Below are 23,675 nucleotides of genomic sequence, written 5' to 3'. Positions count from 1 at the left end.
GAGAGGAGTCCGCCGGAATCCGGTCCAAGTGAAGAGTCCAATGGAACCCTGGCCAAGAGAGGAGTCCGATGGAAACCTCGCCGAGAGAGGGGTCCAACGGAAACCTTGCCAAGAGTGTAGTCCACCGGACCCTCGCCTGGAGAGGAGTCTGCTGGAACCCTCGCCGGGAGCGGAGTCCGCCTGAAACCTCGCCGAGACAGGTGTCTGCCGGAACCCTCGCCGAGAGCGGAGTACACTGGAACCCTTGCAGAGAGAGGAGTCCAACGGAACCCTCACCGAGACAGGAGTCCGCCGGAACACTCACCCCTGATTGTAGTCCGCCAGAACCCTCTCCTGGAGAGGAGTCCGCCAGAACTCTTGCCGAGACAGGAGTGCGCCGGAACCCTCGCCCAGAGTGGTGTCTGCAGGCACCCTGGTTGAGAGAAGTGTCCGCCGGAACCCTCGCCAAGAGCGGAGTCTGGCGGAAACATCGCCGAGAGTGGAGTCCGGCAGAAACATCGCCGAGAGAGGAGTCCAGCAGAAACCTCGCCGAGAGAGGAGTCTGCCGGAACCCTCACCGAGAGAGGTGTCTGCCGGAACCCTCGCCGAGAGCGGAGTCCACCGGAAACTTCACCGAGACAGGAGTCCGCCGGATCCCTGGCCAAGAGAAGAGTCCAACGGAACCCTGGCCGACAGAGGAGTCCGTCAGAACCCTCGCAGAGAGAGGAGTCCGTCAGAACCCTCGCAGAGAGAGGAGTCCACCGGAAACCTCACCGAGAGTGTAGTCCACCGGAACCTCGCCTGGAGAGGAGTCTGCCAGAACTCTCGCAGAGAGAGGAGTCCAACGGAACCCTCACCAAGAGAGGGGTCTGCCGGAACACTCGCCGAGAGAGGAGTCTGCCTGAACACTCACCGAGAGTGGGGCCCGTTGGAACCCTCGCCGAGAAAGGAGTCTGCCGGATACCTCGCGGAGACAGGAGTCTGCTGGAAATCTGGCCCGGAGAGGAGTCCGCCAGAACCCTCATCGAGAGAGGAGTCCGCCAGAACCCTCACCGAGAGAGGGGTCTGCTGGAAGCCTCGCCGAGAAATGAGTCTGCCGGAACCCTCGCCGAGAAATGAGTCCGCCAGAAACCTCGCCGAAACAGGAGTCTGCCAGAACCCTCGCTGAGCGCGGAGTGCACCGGAACCCTGTCCAAGAGAAGAGTCCAACGGAACCCTGGCCAAGAGAGGAGTCCAATGGAAACCTCGCCGAGAGAGGGGTCCAATGGAAACCTCGCCGAGAGTGTAGTCCACCGGACCCTCACCTGGAGAGGAGTCCGCCAGAACTCTCACAGAGAGAGGAGTCCACCGGAACCCTTGCCGAGAGAGGTTCTGCCAGAACCCTCGCCGACAGCGGAGTCCGCCGGAAACCTCGCCAAGAGTGTAGTCCACCGGACCCTCCCCTGGAGAGGAGTCTGCCGGAACCCTCACCGGGAGCAGAGTCCGCCTGAAACCTAGCCGAGACAGGTGTCTAACGGAACCCTCGCCGAGAGATGAGTCCGCAGGCACCCTCGCTGAGAGAGGAGTCCACCGGAAACCTTGCCGAGAGACGAGTCCGCCGGAACCCTCACCGAGAGAGGAATTCACCGGAAACCTCGCTGAGAGAGAAGTCCGCCGGAAACATCGCCATGAGAGGAGTCCACCGGAACCCTCGCCGAGAGAGGAGTCTGCAGGAACCCTCGCTGAGAGACGGGTCTGCCGGAACCGTAGCCGAGAGAGGAGTCCGCTGGAACCCTTGCTGAGAAAGGAGTCCTTCGGATACCTCGCGTAGAGAGGAGTCCTCCGGAACCCTTGCCCGAGAGTGTAGTCCGTCGGAACCCTCGAAGAGAGAGAAGTCCGCCGGAAACCTCGCCGAGACAGGAGTCCGCTGGAACCCTGGCCCGGAGAGGAGTCCGCCAGAACCCTCATCGAGAGAGGAGTCTGCCGGAACCCTGCCGAGAAATGAGTCCGCAGGAACCCTCGCCAAGAAATGAGTCCGCCAGAAACGTCGCCGAGACAGGAGTCTGCCAGAACCCTCACCGAGAGCGGAGTACACCGGAACCCTCGCCGAGAGCGGAGTCCGCATGAAACCTCGCCGAGAAAGATGTCCGCCGGAACCTTCGCCGAGAGAGGAGACAGCTGGAAACCTCGCCGAGAGTGGAGTCCGACGGAACCCTCACTGAGAGAGGAGTCTGCCGGAACCCTCGCCGAGAGCGGAGCCCGCCGGAAACCTCGCCGAGACAGGAGTCCGCCAGAACCCTGTCCAAGAGAAGAGTCCAACGGAACCCTGGCCAAGAGAGGAGTCCGTTGGAAACCTCGCTGAGACAGGGGTCCAACGGAAACCTTGCCGAGAGTGTAGTCCACTGGACCCTCGCCTGGAGAGGAGTCCGCCAGAACTCTCGCAGAGAGAGGAGTCCACCGGAACCCTCACCAAGAGAGGGGTCTGCCGGAACCCTCACCGAGAGCGGAGTCTGCCGGAAATCTCGCCGAGAGTGTAGTCCACTGGACCCTCCCCTGGAGATGAGTCTGCTGGAACCTTCGCCGGGAGCGGAGGCTGCCTGAAACCTCGCCGAGACAGGTGTCTGCCGGAACCCTCACCCAGAGAGGTTTCCACAGGCACCCTGGTTGAGAGAAGAGTCCGCCAGAATCCTCGCGGAGAGAGGAGTCTGCCGGAACACTCGCCGAGAGTGGAGTCCGCCGGAAGCATCGCTGAGAGAGCAGACCGCCGGAACCCTCACCGAGACAGGAGTCCGGCAGAAACCCTGGCCAAGGGAAGAGTCCAATGGAACTCTGGCCGAGAGAGGAGTCCGGCGGAAACATCGCTGAGAGTGGAGTCCGCATGAAACCTCGCCGAGAAAAGAGTCCGCCGGAACCTTCGCCGAGAGAGGAGACAGCCGGAAACCTCGCCAAGAGCGGAGTCCGACGGAACCCTTGCCGAGAGAGGAGTCCGCTGGAACCCTGGCCCGGAGAGGAGTCCGCCAGAACCCTCATCGAGAGAGGAGTCCGCCGGAACCCTCACCGAGAGACGGGTCTGCCGGAACCCTCACCGAGACAGGAGTCTACCGGAACCCTCACCGAGAGAGAAGTCCGCCAGAAACCTGGCCGAGACAGGAGTCCGCTGGAACCCTGGCCCGGAGAGGAGTCCGCCAGAACCCTCACCGAGAGACGGGTCTGCCGGAACCCTTGCCGAGAAATGAGTCCGCCGGAACCCTCGCCAAGAAATGACTCCTCCAGAAGCCTCGCCGAGACAGGAGTCTGCCAGAACCCTCGCCGAGAGCGGAGTACACCGGAACCCTTGCAGAGAGAGGAGTCCGCCGGAACCCTCGCCAAGACAGGAGTCTGCCGGAACCCTCGCCGAGAGCGGAGTCCGCATGAAACCTCGCCGAGAAAAGAGTCCGCCGGAACCTTCACCAAGAGAGGAGACAGCCGGAAACCTCGCCGAGAGTGAAGTCCGACGGAACCCTCGCCGAGAGAGGAGTCTGCCGGAACCCTCGCCAAGAGCGGAGCCCGCCGGAAACCTCACCAAGAGAGGAGTCCGCCGGAATCCGGTCCAAGTGAAGAGTCCAATGGAACCCTGGCCAAGAGAGGAGTCCGATGGAAACCTCGCCGAGAGAGGGGTCCAACGGAAACCTTGCCAAGAGTGTAGTCCACCGGACCCTCGCCTGGAGAGGAGTCTGCTGGAACCCTCGCCGGGAGCGGAGTCCGCCTGAAACCTCGCCGAGACAGGTGTCTGCCGGAACCCTCGCCGAGAGCGGAGTACACTGGAACCCTTGCAGAGAGAGGAGTCCAACAGAACCCTCACCGAGACAGGAGTCCGCCGGAACACTCACCCCTGATTGTAGTCCGCCAGAACCCTCTCCTGGAGAGGAGTCCGCCAGAACTCTTGCCGAGACAGGAGTGAGCCGGAACCCTCGCCCAGAGTGGTGTCTGCAGGCACCCTGGTTGAGAGAAGTGTCCGCCGGAACCCTCGCCAAGAGCGGAGTCTGGCGGAAACATCGCCGAGAGAGGAGTCCAGCAGAAACCTCGCCGAGAGAGGAGTCTGCTGGAACCCTCACCGAGAGAGGTGTCTGCCGGAACCCTCGCCGAGAGCGGAGTCCACCGGAAACTTCACCGAGACAGGAGTCCGCCGGATCCCTGGCCAAGAGAAGAGTCCAACGGAACCCTGGCTGACAGAGGAGTCCGTCAGAACCCTCGCAGAGAGAGGAGTCCGTCAGAACACTCGCAGAGAGAGGAGTCCACCGGAAACCTCACCGAGAGTGTAGTCCACCGGAACCTCGCCTGGAGAGGAGTCTGCCAGAACTCTCGCAGAGAGAGGAGTCCAACGGAACCCTCACCAAGAGAGGGGTCTGCCGGAACACTCGCCGAGAGAGGAGTCTGCCTGAACACTCACCGAGAGTGGGGCCCGTTGGAACCCTCGCCGAGAAAGGAGTCTGCCGGATACCTCGCGGAGACAGGAGTCTGCTGGAAATCTGGCCCGGAGAGGAGTCCGCCAGAACCCTCATCGAGAGAGGAGTCCGCCAGAACCCTCACCGAGAGAGGGGTCTGCTGGAAGCCTCGCCGAGAAATGAGTCTGCCGGAACCCTCGCCGAGAAATGAGTCCGCCAGAAACCTCGCCGAAACAGGAGTCTGCCAGAACCCTCGCTGAGCGCGGAGTGCACCGGAACCCTGTCCAAGAGAAGAGTCCAACGGAACCCTGGCCAAGAGAGGAGTCCAATGGAAACCTCGCCGAGAGAGGGGTCCAATGGAAACCTCGCCGAGAGTGTAGTCCACCGGACCCTCACCTGGAGAGGAGTCCGCCAGAACTCTCACAGAGAGAGGAGTCCAGCGGAACCCTTGCCGAGAGAGGTTCTGCCAGAACCCTCGCCGACAGCGGAGTCCGCCAGAAACCTCACCAAGAGTGTAGTCCACCGGACCCTCCCCTGGAGAGGAGTCTGCCGGAACCCTCACCGGGAGCAGAGTCCGCCTGAAACCTAGCCGAGACAGGTGTCTGCCGGAACCCTCGCCGAGAGCGGAGTACACCGGAACCCTTGCAGAGAGAGGAGTCCGACGGAACTCTCACCGAGACAGGAGTCCGCCGGAACCCTCACCCGAGATTGTAGTCCGCCAGAACCCTCTCCTGGGGAGGAGTCCGCCAGAACTCTTGCCGAGACAGGAGTGCACCGGAACCCTCGCCCAGAGAGGTGTCCGCAGGCACCCTGGTTGAGAGAAGAGTCCGCCGGAATCCTCATGGAGAGAGGAGTCTGCCGGAACCCTCGCCGAGAGAGGACTCTGCCGGAACACTCGCCAAGAGAGGTCTCCGCCGGAACCATCGCTGAGAGAGGAGTCCGCCGGAACCCTCACCGAGACAGGAGTCCGTCGGAACCCTCGCTGAGATAGGAGTCCGTCGGAACCCTCGCCGAGAGAGGAGTCTACCGGAACTCTCGCCGACAGCGGAGTCCGCTGGAAACCTCGCCAAGACAGGAGTCCGCTGGATCCCTGACCAAGAGAAGAGTCCAACGAAACCCTGGCCAAGAGAGGAGTCCGTCAGAACCCTCGCAGAGAGAGGAGTCCGATGGAAACCTCGCAGAGAGAGGAGTCCACCGGAAACCTCGCCGAGAGTGTAGTCCACCGGAACCTCGCCTGGAGAGGAGTCTGCCAGAACTCTCGCAGAGAGAGGAGTCCAACGGAACCCTCACCGAGAGAGGGGTCTGCCGGAACACTCGCCGAGAGAGGAGTCTGCCGGAACACTCGCCGAGAGTGGGGCCCGTTGGAACCCTCGCCGAGAAAGGAGTCCGCCGTAACCCTCGCCGAGAGAGGAGTCTGCCGGAACCCTGCCGAGAAATGAGTCCGCAGGAACCCTCGCCAAGAAATGAGTCCGCCAGAAACGTCGCCGAGACAGGAGTCTGCCAGAACCCTCACCGAGAGCGGAGTACACCGGAACCCTCGCCGAGAGCGGAGTCCGCATGAAACCTCGCCGAGAAAGATGTCCGCCGGAACCTTCGCCGAGAGAGGAGACAGCTGGAAACCTCGCCGAGAGTGGAGTCCGACGGAACCCTCACTGAGAGAGGAGTCTGCCGGAACCCTCGCCGAGAGCGGAGCCCGCCGGAAACCTCGCCGAGACAGGAGTCCGCCAGAACCCTGTCCAAGAGAAGAGTCCAACGGAACCCTGGCCAAGAGAGGAGTCCGTTGGAAACCTCGCTGAGACAGGGGTCCAACGGAAACCTTGCCGAGAGTGTAGTCCACTGGACCCTCGCCTGGAGAGGAGTCCGCCAGAACTCTCGCAGAGAGAGGAGTCCACCGGAACCCTCACCAAGAGAGGGGTCTGCCGGAACCCTCACCGAGAGCGGAGTCTGCCGGAAATCTCGCCGAGAGTGTAGTCCACTGGACCCTCCCCTGGAGATGAGTCTGCTGGAACCTTCGCCGGGAGCGGAGGCTGCCTGAAACCTCGCCGAGACAGGTGTCTGCCGGAACCCTCACCCAGAGAGGTTTCCACAGGCACCCTGGTTGAGAGAAGAGTCCGCCAGAATCCTCGCGGAGAGAGGAGTCTGCCGGAACACTCGCCGAGAGTGGAGTCCGCCGGAAGCATCGCTGAGAGAGCAGACCGCCGGAACCCTCACCGAGACAGGAGTCCGGCAGAAACCCTGGCCAAGGGAAGAGTCCAATGGAACTCTGGCCGAGAGAGGAGTCCGGCGGAAACATCGCTGAGAGTGGAGTCCGCATGAAACCTCGCCGAGAAAAGAGTCCGCCGGAACCTTCGCCGAGAGAGGAGTCCGATGGAAACCTCGCAGAGAGAGGAGTCCACCGGAAACCTCGCCGAGAGTGTAGTCCACCGGAACCTCGCCTGGAAAGGAGTCTGCCAGAACTCTCGCAGAGAGAGGAGTCCAACGGAACCCTCACCGAGAGAGGGGTCTGCCGGAACACTCGCCGAGAGAGGAGTCTGCCGGAACACTCGCCGAGAGTGGGGCCCGTTGGAACCCTCGCCGAGAAAGGAGTCCGCCGTAACCCTCGCCGAGAGATGAGTCCGCCGGAAACTTCACCTGGAAAGAGGAGTCTGCCAGAACCCTCACAGAGAGAGGAGTCTGTCGGAACCCTCGCCGAGAGTGGAGTCTGCATGAAACCTCACCGAGAGAGGAGTCCGCCGGAACCCTCGCCGAGAGGCGAGTCCGCCGGAACCCTCGCCAAGAGAGGAGTGCGCCAGAAACCTCGCCTGGACAGGAGTCTACCGGAAACCTCGCCAAGAGATGTGTCCGCTGGAACACTCACCAAGAGAGGAGTCCGCCGGAAACCTCGCCAAGAAATGAGTCCGCCGGAACCCTCGCCAAGAGAGGAGTCCGCCAGAAACCTCACCGAGACAGGAGTCTGCCGGAACCCTCGCCGGGCGTGGAGTACACGAGAACCCTTGCAGAGAGAGGAGTCCGCCGGAAACCTCGCCGAGACAGGTGTCCGCTGGAACCCTGGACAAGGCAAGAGTCCAATGGAACCCTGGCCGAGAGCGGAGTCCTTCGGAACTCTCGCCGAGACAGGAGTGCGCCGGAACCCTCGATCAGAGAGGAGTCTGCCAGAACCCTCACCGAGAGCGGAGTCCGGTGGAAACATCGCCGAGAGAGGAGTCCGGCGGAAACCTCTCTGAGAGAGGAGTCTGCCAGAACCCTCGCCGAGAGCGGAGTCCGCCTGAAACCTCGCTGAGAGAGGAGTCCGCCGGAACCCTCGCCAAGAGAGGAGTCTGCCGGAACCCTCACCGAGAGCGGCGTCCGACGGAATCCTCGGAGAGCGAGGAGTCCACCGGACCCTCGCCTGGAGAGGAGTCCGCCAGAACCCTCGCAGAGTGAGGAGTCTGCTGGAACCCTCGCCGAGAGACGAGTCCGCCGGAACCCTCGCCGAGAGAGGAGTTCGCCAGAAACCTCGCTGAGGCAGGAGTCTACCAGAACCCTCACCGAGAGCGGAGTACACCGGAACCCTCGCCGAGGGCAAAGTCGGCCGGAAACCTCGACGAGACAGGAGTCTACCGGAACCCTCGCCGAGAGAGGAGTCCGCCAGAACTCTCGCCGAGACAGGAGTGCGCTGGAACCCTCGCCCAGAGAGGAGTCTGCAGGCACCCTGGCTGAGAGAAGAGTACACCGGAACCCTTGCAGAGAGAGGAGTCCGCCGGAAACCTCGCCGAGACAGGAATCTGCCGGAACCCTCGCCGAGAGCGGAGTCCGCCTGAAACCTCGCCGAGAGAGGAGTCCGCCAGAACCCTCGCCGAGAGAGGAGTCAGCCGGAGCCCTCGCCGAGAGTGGAGTCCGACGGAACCCTCACCGAGAGAGGAGTCCGCCAGAACTTTCGCCGAGACAGGAGTGCACCGGAACCCTCTCCCAGAGAGGAGTCCGCAGGCACCCTGGCTGACAGAAGAGTCCGCCAGAATCCTCGTCGAGCGATGGGTCCGCCGGAACCCTCGCTGAGAGAGGAGTCCGCCAGAAACATCGCCGAGACAGGAGTCTGCCAGAACCCTCGCCGAGCGCGGAGTACACCGGAACCCTTGCAGAGAGAGGAGTCCGCCGGAAACCTCGCTGAGACAGGAGTCTGCCGGAACCGTCGCCGAGAGCGGAGTCCACCTGAAACCTCACCGAGAGAAGAGTCCGCCGGAACCCTCGCCGAGAGAGGAGTCAGCCGGAGCCCTCGCCGAGAGTGGAGTCCAACGGAACCCTCGCCGAGAGAGGAGTCCACCGGAACCCTCGCCGAGAGAGGAGTCCGCCGGAAACCTTGCCCAGAGAGGGGTCCGCCGGAACCCTCGCAGAGAGAAGAGTCCGCAGGCACCCTGGCTGAGAGAAGAGTCCGCCGGAATCCTCGTCGAGCAATGTGTCCGCCGGAATCCTCGCTGAGAGAGGAGTCCGCCAGAAACCTCGCCGAGACAGGAGTCTGCCAGAACACTCGCCGAGCGCGGAGTACACCGGAACCCTTGCAGAGAGAGGAGTCCGCCGGAAACCTCGCCGAGACAAGAGTCTGCCGGAACCCTCGCCGAGAGAGGAGTCAGCCGGAGCCCTCGCTGAGAGTGGAGTCCGACGGAACCCTCGCTGAGAGAGGAGTCTGCTGGAACCCTCGCCGAGACAGGAGTCCGCCGGAACCCTGGCCAAGAGAAGAGTCCAACGGAGCCCTGGCCGAGAAAGGAGTCCGCCGGAACCCTCGCCGAGAGAGGGGTCCGCCAGAAACCTCGCCGAGAGAGGAGTCCGCCGGAACCCTCGCCGAGAGGCGAGTCCGCCGGAACCCCCGCCAAGAGAGGAGTGCGCCAGAAACCTCGCCTAGACAGGAGTCTACCGGAACCCTCGCCGAGAGATGTGTCCGCTGGAACACTCACCAAGAGAGGAGTCCGCCGGAAACCTCGCCAAGAAATGAGTCCGCCGGAACCCTCGCCAAGAGAGGAGTCCGCCAGAAACCTCACCGAGACAGGAGTCTGCCGGAACCCTCGCCGGGCGTGGAGTACACGAGAACCCTTGCAGAGAGAGGAGTCCGCCGGAAACCTCGCCGAGACAGGTGTCCGCTGGAACCCTGGACAAGGCAAGAGTCCAATGGAACCCTGGCCGAGAGCGGAGTCCTTCGGAACTCTCGCCGAGACAGGAGTGCGCCGGAACCCTCGATCAGAGAGGAGTCTGCCAGAACCCTCACCGAGAGCGGAGTCCGGTGGAAACATCGCCGAGAGAGGAGTCCGGCGGAAACCTCTCTGAGAGAGGAGTCTGCCAGAACCCTCGCCGAGAGCGGAGTCCGCCTGAAACCTCGCTGAGAGAGGAGTCCGCCGGAACCCTCGCCAAGAGAGGAGTCTGCCGGAACCCTCACCGAGAGCGGCGTCCGACGGAATCCTCGGAGAGCGAGGAGTCCACCGGACCCTCGCCTGGAGAGGAGTCCGCCAGAACCCTCGCAGAGTGAGGAGTCTGCTGGAACCCTCGCCGAGAGACGAGTCCGCCGGAACCCTCGCCGAGAGAGGAGTTCGCCAGAAACCTCGCTGAGGCAGGAGTCTACCAGAACCCTCACCGAGAGCGGAGTACACCGGAACCCTCGCCGAGGGCAAAGTCGGCCGGAAACCTCGACGAGACAGGAGTCTACCGGAACACTCGCCGAGAGAGGAGTCCGCCAGAACTCTCGCCGAGACAGGAGTGCGCTGGAACCCTCGCCCAGAGAGGAGTCTGCAGGCACCCTGGCTGAGAGAAGAGTACACCGGAACCCTTGCAGAGAGAGGAGTCCGCCGGAAACCTCGCCAAGACAGGAATCTGCCGGAACCCTCGCCGAGAGCGGAGTCCGCCTGAAACCTCGCCGAGAGAGGAGTCCGCCAGAACCCTCGCCGAGAGAGGAGTCAGCCGGAGCCCTCGCCGAGAGTGGAGTCCGACGGAACCCTCACCGAGAGAGGAGTCCGCCAGAACTTTCGCCGAGACAGGAGTGCACCGGAACCCTCTCCCAGAGAGGAGTCCGCAGGCACCCTGGCTGACAGAAGAGTCCGCCAGAATCCTCGTCGAGCGATGGGTCCGCCGGAACCCTCGCTGAGAGAGGAGTCCGCCAGAAACATCGCCGAGACAGGAGTCTGCCAGAACCCTCGCCGAGCGTGGAGTACACCGGAACCCTTGCAGAGAGAGGAGTCCGCCGGAAACCTCGCTGAGACAGGAGTCTGCCGGAACCGTCGCCGAGAGCGGAGTCCACCTGAAACCTCACCGAGAGAAGAGTCCGCCGGAACCCTCGCCGAGAGAGGAGTCAGCCGGAGCCCTCGCCGAGAGTGGAGTCCAACGGAACCCTCGCCGAGAGAGGAGTCCACCGGAACCCTCGCCGAGAGAGGAGTCCGCCGGAAACCTTGCCCAGAGAGGGGTCCGCCGGAACCCTCGCAGAGAGAGGAGTCCGCAGGCACCCTGGCTGAGAGAAGAGTCCGCCGGAATCCTTGTCGAGCAATGTGTCCGCCGGAATCCTCGCTGAGAGAGGAGTCCGCCAGAAACCTCGCCGAGACAGGAGTCTGCCAGAACACTCGCCGAGCGCGGAGTACACCGGAACCCTTGCAGAGAGAGGAGTCCGCCGGAAACCTCGCCGAGACAAGAGTCTGCCGGAACCCTCGCCGAGAGAGGAGTCAGCCGGAGCCCTCGCTGAGAGTGGAGTCCGACGGAACCCTCGCTGAGAGAGGAGTCTGCTGGAACCCTCGCCGAGACAGGAGTCCGCCGGAACCCTCGCCAAGACAGGAGTCTGCCGGAACCCTCGCCGAGAGCGGAGTCCGCATGAAACCTCGCCGAGAAAAGAGTCCGCCGGAACCTTCACCAAGAGAGGAGACAGCCGGAAACCTCGCCGAGAGTGAAGTCCGACGGAACCCTCGCCGAGAGAGGAGTCTGCCGGAACCCTCGCCAAGAGCGGAGCCCGCCGGAAACCTCACCAAGAGAGGAGTCCGCCGGAATCCGGTCCAAGTGAAGAGTCCAATGGAACCCTGGCCAAGAGAGGAGTCCGATGGAAACCTCGCCGAGAGAGGGGTCCAACGGAAACCTTGCCAAGAGTGTAGTCCACCGGACCCTCGCCTGGAGAGGAGTCTGCTGGAACCCTCGCCGGGAGCGGAGTCCGCCTGAAACCTCGCCGAGACAGGTGTCTGCCGGAACCCTCGCCGAGAGCGGAGTACACTGGAACCCTTGCAGAGAGAGGAGTCCAACAGAACCCTCACCGAGACAGGAGTCCGCCGGAACACTCACCCCTGATTGTAGTCCGCCAGAACCCTCTCCTGGAGAGGAGTCCGCCAGAACTCTTGCCGAGACAGGAGTGAGCCGGAACCCTCGCCCAGAGTGGTGTCTGCAGGCACCCTGGTTGAGAGAAGTGTCCGCCGGAACCCTCGCCAAGAGCGGAGTCTGGCGGAAACATCGCCGAGAGAGGAGTCCAGCAGAAACCTCGCCGAGAGAGGAGTCTGCTGGAACCCTCACCGAGAGAGGTGTCTGCCGGAACCCTCGCCAAGAGCGGAGTCCACCGGAAACTTCACCGAGACAGGAGTCCGCCGGATCCCTGGCCAAGAGAAGAGTCCAACGGAACCCTGGCTGACAGAGGAGTCCGTCAGAACCCTCGCAGAGAGAGGAGTCCGTCAGAACACTCGCAGAGAGAGGAGTCCACCGGAAACCTCACCGAGAGTGTAGTCCACCGGAACCTCGCCTGGAGAGGAGTCTGCCAGAACTCTCGCAGAGAGAGGAGTCCAACGGAACCCTCACCAAGAGAGGGGTCTGCCGGAACACTCGCCGAGAGAGGAGTCTGCCTGAACACTCACCGAGAGTGGGGCCCGTTGGAACCCTCGCCGAGAAAGGAGTCTGCCGGATACCTCGCGGAGACAGGAGTCTGCTGGAAATCTGGCCCGGAGAGGAGTCCGCCAGAACCCTCATCGAGAGAGGAGTCCGCCAGAACCCTCACCGAGAGAGGGGTCTGCTGGAAGCCTCGCCGAGAAATGAGTCTGCCGGAACCCTCGCCGAGAAATGAGTCCGCCAGAAACCTCGCCGAAACAGGAGTCTGCCAGAACCCTCGCTGAGCGCGGAGTGCACCGGAACCCTGTCCAAGAGAAGAGTCCAACGGAACCCTGGCCAAGAGAGGAGTCCAATGGAAACCTCGCCGAGAGAGGGGTCCAATGGAAACCTCGCCGAGAGTGTAGTCCACCGGACCCTCACCTGGAGAGGAGTCCGCCAGAACTCTCACAGAGAGAGGAGTCCAGCGGAACCCTTGCCGAGAGAGGTTCTGCCAGAACCCTCGCCGACAGCGGAGTCCGCCAGAAACCTCACCAAGAGTGTAGTCCACCGGACCCTCCCCTGGAGAGGAGTCTGCCGGAACCCTCACCGGGAGCAGAGTCCGCCTGAAACCTAGCCGAGACAGGTGTCTGCCGGAACCCTCGCCGAGAGCGGAGTACACCGGAACCCTTGCAGAGAGAGGAGTCCGACGGAACTCTCACCGAGACAGGAGTCCGCCGGAACCCTCACCCGAGATTGTAGTCCGCCAGAACCCTCTCCTGGGGAGGAGTCCGCCAGAACTCTTGCCGAGACAGGAGTGCACCGGAACCCTCGCCCAGAGAGGTGTCCGCAGGCACCCTGGTTGAGAGAAGAGTCCGCCGGAATCCTCATGGAGAGAGGAGTCTGCCGGAACCCTCGCCGAGAGAGGACTCTGCCGGAACACTCGCCAAGAGAGGTCTCCGCCGGAACCATCGCTGAGAGAGGAGTCCGCCGGAACCCTCACCGAGACAGGAGTCCGTCGGAACCCTCGCTGAGGTCGGAGTCCGTCGGAACCCTCGCCGAGAGAGGAGTCTACCGGAACTCTCGCCGACAGCGGAGTCCGCTGGAAACCTCGCCAAGACAGGAGTCCGCTGGATCCCTGACCAAGAGAAGAGTCCAACGAAACCCTGGCCAAGAGAGGAGTCCGTCAGAACCCTCGCAGAGAGAGGAGTCCGATGGAAACCTCGCAGAGAGAGGAGTCCACCGGAAACCTCGCCGAGAGTGTAGTCCACCGGAACCTCGCCTGGAGAGGAGTCTGCCAGAACTCTCGCAGAGAGAGGAGTCCAACGGAACCCTCACCGAGAGAGGGGTCTGCCGGAACACTCGCCGAGAGAGGAGTCTGCCGGAACACTCGCCGAGAGTGGGGCCCGTTGGAACCCTCGCCGAGAAAGGAGTCCGCCGTAACCCTCGCCGAGAGAGGAGTCTGCCGGAACCCTGCCGAGAAATGAGTCCGCAGGAACCCTCGCCAAGAAATGAGTCCGCCAGAAACGTCGCCGAGACAGGAGTCTGCCAGAACCCTCACCGAGAGCGGAGTACACCGGAACCCTCGCCGAGAGCGGAGTCCGCATGAAACCTCGCCGAGAAAGATGTCCGCCGGAACCTTCGCCGAGAGAGGAGACAGCTGGAAACCTCGCCGAGAGTGGAGTCCGACGGAACCCTCACTGAGAGAGGAGTCTGCCGGAACCCTCGCCGAGAGCGGAGCCCGCCGGAAACCTCGCCGAGACAGGAGTCCGCCAGAACCCTGTCCAAGAGAAGAGTCCAACGGAACCCTGGCCAAGAGAGGAGTCCGTTGGAAACCTCGCTGAGACAGGGGTCCAACGGAAACCTTGCCGAGAGTGTAGTCCACTGGACCCTCGCCTGGAGAGGAGTCCGCCAGAACTCTCGCAGAGAGAGGAGTCCACCGGAACCCTCACCAAGAGAGGGGTCTGCCGGAACCCTCACCGAGAGCGGAGTCTGCCGGAAATCTCGCCGAGAGTGTAGTCCACTGGACCCTCCCCTGGAGATGAGTCTGCTGGAACCTTCGCCGGGAGCGGAGGCTGCCTGAAACCTCGCCGAGACAGGTGTCTGCCGGAACCCTCACCCAGAGAGGTTTCCACAGGCACCCTGGTTGAGAGAAGAGTCCGCCAGAATCCTCGCGGAGAGAGGAGTCTGCCGGAACACTCGCCGAGAGTGGAGTCCGCCGGAAGCATCGCTGAGAGAGCAGACCGCCGGAACCCTCACCGAGACAGGAGTCCGGCAGAAACCCTGGCCAAGGGAAGAGTCCAATGGAACTCTGGCCGAGAGAGGAGTCCGGCGGAAACATCGCTGAGAGTGGAGTCCGCATGAAACCTCGCCGAGAAAAGAGTCCGCCGGAACCTTCGCCGAGAGAGGAGTCCGATGGAAACCTCGCAGAGAGAGGAGTCCACCGGAAACCTCGCCGAGAGTGTAGTCCACCGGAACCTCGCCTGGAGAGGAGTCTGCCAGAACTCTCGCAGAGAGAGGAGTCCAACGGAACCCTCACCGAGAGAGGGGTCTGCCGGAACACTCGCCGAGAGAGGAGTCTGCCGGAACACTCGCCGAGAGTGGGGCCCGTTGGAACCCTCGCCGAGAAAGGAGTCCGCCGTAACCCTCGCCGAGAGATGAGTCCGCCGGAAACTTCACCTGGAAAGAGGAGTCTGCCAGAACCCTCACAGAGAGAGGAGTCTGTCGGAACCCTCGCCGAGAGTGGAGTCTGCATGAAACCTCACCGAGAGAGGAGTCCGCCGGAACCCTCGCCGAGAGGCGAGTCCGCCGGAACCCTCGCCAAGAGAGGAGTGCGCCAGAAACCTCGCCTAGACAGGAGTCTACCGGAACCCTCGCCGAGAGATGTGTCCGCTGGAACACTCACCAAGAGAGGAGTCCGCCGGAAACCTCGCCAAGAAATGAGTCCGCCGGAACCCTCGCCAAGAGAGGAGTCCGCCAGAAACCTCACCGAGACAGGAGTCTGCCGGAACCCTCGCCGGGCGTGGAGTACACGAGAACCCTTGCAGAGAGAGGAGTCCGCCGGAAACCTCGCCGAGACAGGTGTCCGCTGGAACCCTGGACAAGGCAAGAGTCCAATGGAACCCTGGCCGAGAGCGGAGTCCTTCGGAACTCTCGCCGAGACAGGAGTGCGCCGGAACCCTCGATCAGAGAGGAGTCTGCCAGAACCCTCACCGAGAGCGGAGTCCGGTGGAAACATCGCCGAGAGAGGAGTCCGGCGGAAACCTCTCTGAGAGAGGAGTCTGCCAGAACCCTCGCCGAGAGCGGAGTCCGCCTGAAACCTCGCTGAGAGAGGAGTCCGCCGGAACCCTCGCCAAGAGAGGAGTCTGCCGGAACCCTCACCGAGAGCGGCGTCCGACGGAATCCTCGGAGAGCGAGGAGTCCACCGGACCCTCGCCTGGAGAGGAGTCCGCCAGAACCCTCGCAGAGTGAGGAGTCTGCTGGAACCCTCGCCGAGAGACGAGTCCGCCGGAACCCTCGCCGAGAGAGGAGTTCGCCAGAAACCTCGCTGAGGCAGGAGTCTACCAGAACCCTCACCGAGAGCGGAGTACACCGGAACCCTCGCCGAGGGCAAAGTCGGCCGGAAACCTCGACGAGACAGGAGTCTACCGGAACCCTCGCCGAGAGAGGAGTCCGCCAGAACTCTCGCCGAGACAGGAGTGCGCTGGAACCCTCGCCCAGAGAGGAGTCTGCAGGCACCCTGGCTGAGAGAAGAGTACACCGGAACCCTTGCAGAGAGAGGAGTCCGCCGGAAACCTCGCCGAGACAGGAATCTGCCGGAACCCTCGCCGAGAGCGGAGTCCGCCTGAAACCTCGCCGAGAGAGGAGTCCGCCAGAACCCTCGCCGAGAGAGGAGTCAGCCGGAGCCCTCGCCGAGAGTGGAGTCCGACGGAACCCTCACCGAGAGAGGAGTCCGCCAGAACTTTCGCCGAGACAGGAGTGCACCGGAACCCTCTCCCAGAGAGGAGTCCGCAGGCACCCTGGCTGACAGAAGAGTCCGCCAGAATCCTCGTCGAGCGATGGGTCCGCCGGAACCCTCGCTGAGAGAGGAGTCCGCCAGAAACATCGCCGAGACAGGAGTCTGCCAGAACCCTCGCCGAGCGCGGAGTACACCGGAACCCTTGCAGAGAGAGGAGTCCGCCGGAAACCTCGCTGAGACAGGAGTCTGCCGGAACCGTCGCCGAGAGCGGAGTCCACCTGAAACCTCACCGAGAGAAGAGTCCGCCGGAACCCTCGCCGAGAGAGGAGTCAGCCGGAGCCCTCGCCGAGAGTGGAGTCCAACGGAACCCTCGCCGAGAGAGGAGTCCACCGGAACCCTCGCCGAGAGAGGAGTCCGCCGGAAACCTTGCCCAGAGAGGGGTCCGCCGGAACCCTCGCAGAGAGAAGAGTCCGCAGGCACCCTGGCTGAGAGAAGAGTCCGCCGGAATCCTCGTCGAGCAATGTGTCCGCCGGAATCCTCGCTGAGAGAGGAGTCCGCCAGAAACCTCGCCGAGACAGGAGTCTGCCAGAACACTCGCCGAGCGCGGAGTACACCGGAACCCTTGCAGAGAGAGGAGTCCGCCGGAAACCTCGCCGAGACAAGAGTCTGCCGGAACCCTCGCCGAGAGAGGAGTCAGCCGGAGCCCTCGCTGAGAGTGGAGTCCGACGGAACCCTCGCTGAGAGAGGAGTCTGCTGGAACCCTCGCCGAGACAGGAGTCCGCCGGAACCCTCGCCAAGACAGGAGTCTGCCGGAACCCTCGCCGAGAGCGGAGTCCGCATGAAACCTCGCCGAGAAAAGAGTCCGCCGGAACCTTCACCAAGAGAGGAGACAGCCGGAAACCTCGCCGAGAGTGAAGTCCGACGGAACCCTCGCCGAGAGAGGAGTCTGCCGGAACCCTCGCCAAGAGCGGAGCCCGCCAGAAACCTCACCAAGAGAGGAGTCCGCCGGAATCCGGTCCAAGTGAAGAGTCCAATGGAACCCTGGCCAAGAGAGGAGTCCGATGGAAACCTCGCCGAGAGAGGGGTCCAACGGAAACCTTGCCAAGAGTGTAGTCCACCGGACCCTCGCCTGGAGAGGAGTCTGCTGGAACCCTCGCCGGGAGCGGAGTCCGCCTGAAACCTCGCCGAGACAGGTGTCTGCCGGAACCCTCGCCGAGAGCGGAGTACACTGGAACCCTTGCAGAGAGAGGAGTCCAACAGAACCCTCACCGAGACAGGAGTCCGCCGGAACACTCACCCCTGATTGTAGTCCGCCAGAACCCTCTCCTGGAGAGGAGTCCGCCAGAACTCTTGCCGAGACAGGAGTGAGCCGGAACCCTCGCCCAGAGTGGTGTCTGCAGGCACCCTGGTTGAGAGAAGTGTCCGCCGGAACCCTCGCCAAGAGCGGAGTCTGGCGGAAACATCGCCGAGAGAGGAGTCCAGCAGAAACCTCGCCGAGAGAGGAGTCTGCTGGAACCCTCACCGAGAGAGGTGTCTGCCGGAACCCTCGCCGAGAGCGGAGTCCACCGGAAACTTCACCGAGACAGGAGTCCGCCGGATCCCTGGCCAAGAGAAGAGTCCAACGGAACCCTGGCTGACAGAGGAGTCCGTCAGAACCCTCGCAGAGAGAGGAGTCCGTCAGAACACTCGCAGAGAGAGGAGTCCACCGGAAACCTCACCGAGAGTGTAGTCCACCGGAACCTCGCCTGGAGAGGAGTCTGCCAGAACTCTCGCAGAGAGAGGAGTCCAACGGAACCCTCACCAAGAGAGGGGTCTGCCGGAACACTCGCCGAGAGAGGAGTCTGCCTGAACACTCACCGAGAGTGGGGCCCGTTGGAACCCTCGCCGAGAAAGGAGTCTGCCGGATACCTCGCGGAGACAGGAGTCTGCTGGAAATCTGGCCCGGAGAGGAGTCCGCCAGAACCCTCATCGAGAGAGGAGTCCGCCAGAACCCTCACCGAGAGAGGGGTCTGCTGGAAGCCTCGCCGAGAAATGAGTCTGCCGGAACCCTCGCCGAGAAATGAGTCCGCCAGAAACCTCGCCGAAACAGGAGTCTGCCAGAACCCTCGCTGAGCGCGGAGTGCACCGGAACCCTGTCCAAGAGAAGAGTCCAACGGAACCCTGGCCAAGAGAGGAGTCCAATGGAAACCTCGCCGAGAGAGGGGTCCAATGGAAACCTCGCCGAGAGTGTAGTCCACCGGACCCTCACCTGGAGAGGAGTCCGCCAGAACTCTCACAGAGAGAGGAGTCCAGCGGAACCCTTGCCGAGAGAGGTTCTGCCAGAACCCTCGCCGACAGCGGAGTCCGCCAGAAACCTCACCAAGAGTGTAGTCCACCGGACCCTCCCCTGGAGAGGAGTCTGCCGGAACCCTCACCGGGAGCAGAGTCCGCCTGAAACCTAGCCGAGACAGGTGTCTGCCGGAACCCTCGCCGAGAGCGGAGTACACCGGAACCCTTGCAGAGAGAGGAGTCCGACGGAACTCTCACCGAGACAGGAGTCCGCCGGAACCCTCACCCGAGATTGTAGTCCGCCAGAACCCTCTCCTGGGGAGGAGTCCGCCAGAACTCTTGCCGAGACAGGAGTGCACCGGAACCCTCGCCCAGAGAGGTGTCCGCAGGCACCCTGGTTGAGAGAAGAGTCCGCCGGAATCCTCATGGAGAGAGGAGTCTGCCGGAACCCTCGCCGAGAGAGGACTCTGCCGGAACACTCGCCAAGAGAGGTCTCCGCCGGAACCATCGCTGAGAGAGGAGTCCGCCGGAACCCTCACCGAGACAGGAGTCCGTCGGAACCCTCGCTGAGGTCGGAGTCCGTCGGAACCCTCGCCGAGAGAGGAGTCTACCGGAACTCTCGCCGACAGCGGAGTCCGCTGGAAACCTCGCCAAGACAGGAGTCCGCTGGATCCCTGACCAAGAGAAGAGTCCAACGAAACCCTGGCCAAGAGAGGAGTCCGTCAGAACCCTCGCAGAGAGAGGAGTCCGATGGAAACCTCGCAGAGAGAGGAGTCCACCGGAAACCTCGCCGAGAGTGTAGTCCACCGGAACCTCGCCTGGAGAGGAGTCTGCCAGAACTCTCGCAGAGAGAGGAGTCCAACGGAACCCTCACCGAGAGAGGGGTCTGCCGGAACACTCGCCGAGAGAGGAGTCTGCCGGAACACTCGCCGAGAGTGGGGCCCGTTGGAACCCTCGCCGAGAAAGGAGTCCGCCGTAACCCTCGCCGAGAGAGGAGTCTGCCGGAACCCTGCCGAGAAATGAGTCCGCAGGAACCCTCGCCAAGAAATGAGTCCGCCAGAAACGTCGCCGAGACAGGAGTCTGCCAGAACCCTCACCGAGAGCGGAGTACACCGGAACCCTCGCCGAGAGCGGAGTCCGCATGAAACCTCGCCGAGAAAGATGTCCGCCGGAACCTTCGCCGAGAGAGGAGACAGCTGGAAACCTCGCCGAGAGTGGAGTCCGACGGAACCCTCACTGAGAGAGGAGTCTGCCGGAACCCTCGCCGAGAGCGGAGCCCGCCGGAAACCTCGCCGAGACAGGAGTCCGCCAGAACCCTGTCCAAGAGAAGAGTCCAACGGAACCCTGGCCAAGAGAGGAGTCCGTTGGAAACCTCGCTGAGACAGGGGTCCAACGGAAACCTTGCCGAGAGTGTAGTCCACTGGACCCTCGCCTGGAGAGGAGTCCGCCAGAACTCTCGCAGAGAGAGGAGTCCACCGGAACCCTCACCAAGAGAGGGGTCTGCCGGAACCCTCACCGAGAGCGGAGTCTGCCGGAAATCTCGCCGAGAGTGTAGTCCACTGGACCCTCCCCTGGAGATGAGTCTGCTGGAACCTTCGCCGGGAGCGGAGGCTGCCTGAAACCTCGCCGAGACAGGTGTCTGCCGGAACCCTCACCCAGAGAGGTTTCCACAGGCACCCTGGTTGAGAGAAGAGTCCGCCAGAATCCTCGCGGAGAGAGGAGTCTGCCGGAACACTCGCCGAGAGTGGAGTCCGCCGGAAGCATCGCTGAGAGAGCAGACCGCCGGAACCCTCACCGAGACAGGAGTCCGGCAGAAACCCTGGCCAAGGGAAGAGTCCAATGGAACTCTGGCCGAGAGAGGAGTCCGGCGGAAACATCGCTGAGAGTGGAGTCCGCATGAAACCTCGCCGAGAAAAGAGTCCGCCGGAACCTTCGCCGAGAGAGGAGTCCGATGGAAACCTCGCAGAGAGAGGAGTCCACCGGAAACCTCGCCGAGAGTGTAGTCCACCGGAACCTCGCCTGGAGAGGAGTCTGCCAGAACTCTCGCAGAGAGAGGAGTCCAACGGAACCCTCACCGAGAGAGGGGTCTGCCGGAACACTCGCCGAGAGAGGAGTCTGCCGGAACACTCGCCGAGAGTGGGGCCCGTTGGAACCCTCGCCGAGAAAGGAGTCCGCCGTAACCCTCGCCGAGAGATGAGTCCGCCGGAAACTTCACCTGGAAAGAGGAGTCTGCCAGAACCCTCACAGAGAGAGGAGTCTGTCGGAACCCTCGCCGAGAGTGGAGTCTGCATGAAACCTCACCGAGAGAGGAGTCCGCCGGAACCCTCGCCGAGAGGCGAGTCCGCCGGAACCCTCGCCGAGAGAGGGGTCCGCCAGAAACCTCGCCGAGAGAGGAGTCCGCCGGAACCCTCGCCGAGAGGCGAGTCCGCCGGAACCCCCGCCAAGAGAGGAGTGCGCCAGAAACCTCGCCTAGACAGGAGTCTACCGGAACCCTCGCCGAGAGATGTGTCCGCTGGAACACTCACCAAGAGAGGAGTCCGCCGGAAACCTCGCCAAGAAATGAGTCCGCCGGAACCCTCGCCAAGAGAGGAGTCCGCCAGAAACCTCACCGAGACAGGAGTCTGCCGGAACCCTCGCCGGGCGTGGAGTACACGAGAACCCTTGCAGAGAGAGGAGTCCGCCGGAAACCTCGCCGAGACAGGTGTCCGCTGGAACCCTGGACAAGGCAAGAGTCCAATGGAACCCTGGCCGAGAGCGGAGTCCTTCGGAACTCTCGCCGAGACAGGAGTGCGCCGGAACCCTCGATCAGAGAGGAGTCTGCCAGAACCCTCACCGAGAGCGGAGTCCGGTGGAAACATCGCCGAGAGAGGAGTCCGGCGGAAACCTCTCTGAGAGAGGAGTCTGCCAGAACCCTCGCCGAGAGCGGAGTCCGCCTGAAACCTCGCTGAGAGAGGAGTCCGCCGGAACCCTCGCCAAGAGAGGAGTCTGCCGGAACCCTCACCGAGAGCGGCGTCCGACGGAATCCTCGGAGAGCGAGGAGTCCACCGGACCCTCGCCTGGAGAGGAGTCCGCCAGAACCCTCGCAGAGTGAGGAGTCTGCTGGAACCCTCGCCGAGAGACGAGTCCGCCGGAACCCTCGCCGAGAGAGGAGTTCGCCAGAAACCTCGCTGAGGCAGGAGTCTACCAGAACCCTCACCGAGAGCGGAGTACACCGGAACCCTCGCCGAGGGCAAAGTCGGCCGGAAACCTCGACGAGACAGGAGTCTACCGGAACACTCGCCGAGAGAGGAGTCCGCCAGAACTCTCGCCGAGACAGGAGTGCGCTGGAACCCTCGCCCAGAGAGGAGTCTGCAGGCACCCTGGCTGAGAGAAGAGTACACCGGAACCCTTGCAGAGAGAGGAGTCCGCCGGAAACCTCGCCGAGACAGGAATCTGCCGGAACCCTCGCCGAGAGCGGAGTCCGCCTGAAACCTCGCCGAGAGAGGAGTCCGCCAGAACCCTCGCCGAGAGAGGAGTCAGCCGGAGCCCTCGCCGAGAGTGGAGTCCGACGGAACCCTCACCGAGAGAGGAGTCCGCCAGAACTTTCGCCGAGACAGGAGTGCACCGGAACCCTCTCCCAGAGAGGAGTCCGCAGGCACCCTGGCTGACAGAAGAGTCCGCCAGAATCCTCGTCGAGCGATGGGTCCGCCGGAACCCTCGCTGAGAGAGGAGTCCGCCAGAAACATCGCCGAGACAGGAGTCTGCCAGAACCCTCGCCGAGCGTGGAGTACACCGGAACCCTTGCAGAGAGAGCAGTCCGCCGGAAACCTCGCTGAGACAGGAGTCTGCCGGAACCGTCGCCGAGAGCGGAGTCCACCTGAAACCTCACCGAGAGAAGAGTCCGCCGGAACCCTCGCCGAGAGAGGAGTCAGCCGGAGCCCTCGCCGAGAGTGGAGTCCAACGGAACCCTCGCCGAGAGAGGAGTCCACCGGAACCCTCGCCGAGAGAGGAGTCCGCCGGAAACCTTGCCCAGAGAGGGGTCCGCCGGAACCCTCGCAGAGAGAGGAGTCCGCAGGCACCCTGGCTGAGAGAAGAGTCCGCCGGAATCCTTGTCGAGCAATGTGTCCGCCGGAATCCTCGCTGAGAGAGGAGTCCGCCAGAAACCTCGCCGAGACAGGAGTCTGCCAGAACACTCGCCGAGCGCGGAGTACACCGGAACCCTTGCAGAGAGAGGAGTCCGCCGGAAACCTCGCCGAGACAAGAGTCTGCCGGAACCCTCACCGAGAGAGGAGTCAGCCGGAGCCCTCGCTGAGAGTGGAGTCCGACGGAACCCTCGCTGAGAGAGGAGTCTGCTGGAACCCTCGCCGAGACAGGAGTCCGCCGGAACCCTGGCCAAGAGAAGAGTCCAACGGAGCCCTGGCCGAGAAAGGAGTCCGCCGGAACCCTCGCCGAGAGAGGGGTCCGCCAGAAACCTCGCCGAGACAGGAGTCTACCGGAACCCTCACCGAGAGCGGAGTACACCGGAACCCTTGCAGAGGGAGGAGTCTGCCGGAAACCTCGCCAAGACAGGAGTCTACCAGAACCCTCACCGAGAGCGGAGTCCGACGGAACCCTCGCAGAGAGAGGAGTCCGCTTGAAACCTCACCGAGAGAGGAGTCCGCCAGAACCCTCACCGAGAGACGAGTCCGCCGGAACCCTCGCCGAGAGAGGGGTCCGCCAGAAACTTCGCCGAGACAGGAGTCTACCGGAACCCTCACCGAGAGCGGAGTACACCGGAACCCTTGCAGAGGGAGGAGTCCGCCGGAAACCTCGCCGAGACAGGAGTCTACCAGAACCCTCACCGAGAGCGGAGTCCGCCGGAACCCTCACCGAGAGAGGAGTCCGCCAGAAGCCTCGCCTGGAGAGGAGTCCGCCAGAACTCTCGCCGAGACAGGAGTGCGCCGGAACCCTCGCTGAGAGAGGAGTCCGCCAGATCTCTCGCCGAGACAGGAGTGTGCCGGAACCCTCGCTGAGAGAGGAGTCTGCTGGAACCCTCGCCGAGACAGGAGTCCGCCGGAACCCTGGCCAAGAGAAGAGTCCAACGGAGCCCTGGCCGAGAAAGGAGTCCGTCGGAACCCTCGCAGAGAGAGGAGTCCGATGGAAACCTCGCCTAGAGAGGAGTCCAACGGAAACCTCGCCAAGAGTGTAGTCCACCGGACCGTCACCTGGAGAGGAGTCCGCCAGAACTCTCGCAGAGGGAGAAGTCCACCGGACCCCTTGCCGAGAGAGGGTTCTGCCGGAACCCATGCCGAGAGAGGGGTCTG

The sequence above is a fragment of the Carcharodon carcharias genome, chromosome 31 (assembly GCF_017639515.1).
Source record: "Carcharodon carcharias isolate sCarCar2 chromosome 31, sCarCar2.pri, whole genome shotgun sequence".
Taxonomy (NCBI): domain Eukaryota; kingdom Metazoa; phylum Chordata; class Chondrichthyes; order Lamniformes; family Lamnidae; genus Carcharodon; species Carcharodon carcharias.
This window is presented reverse-complemented; position numbering follows the sequence as displayed.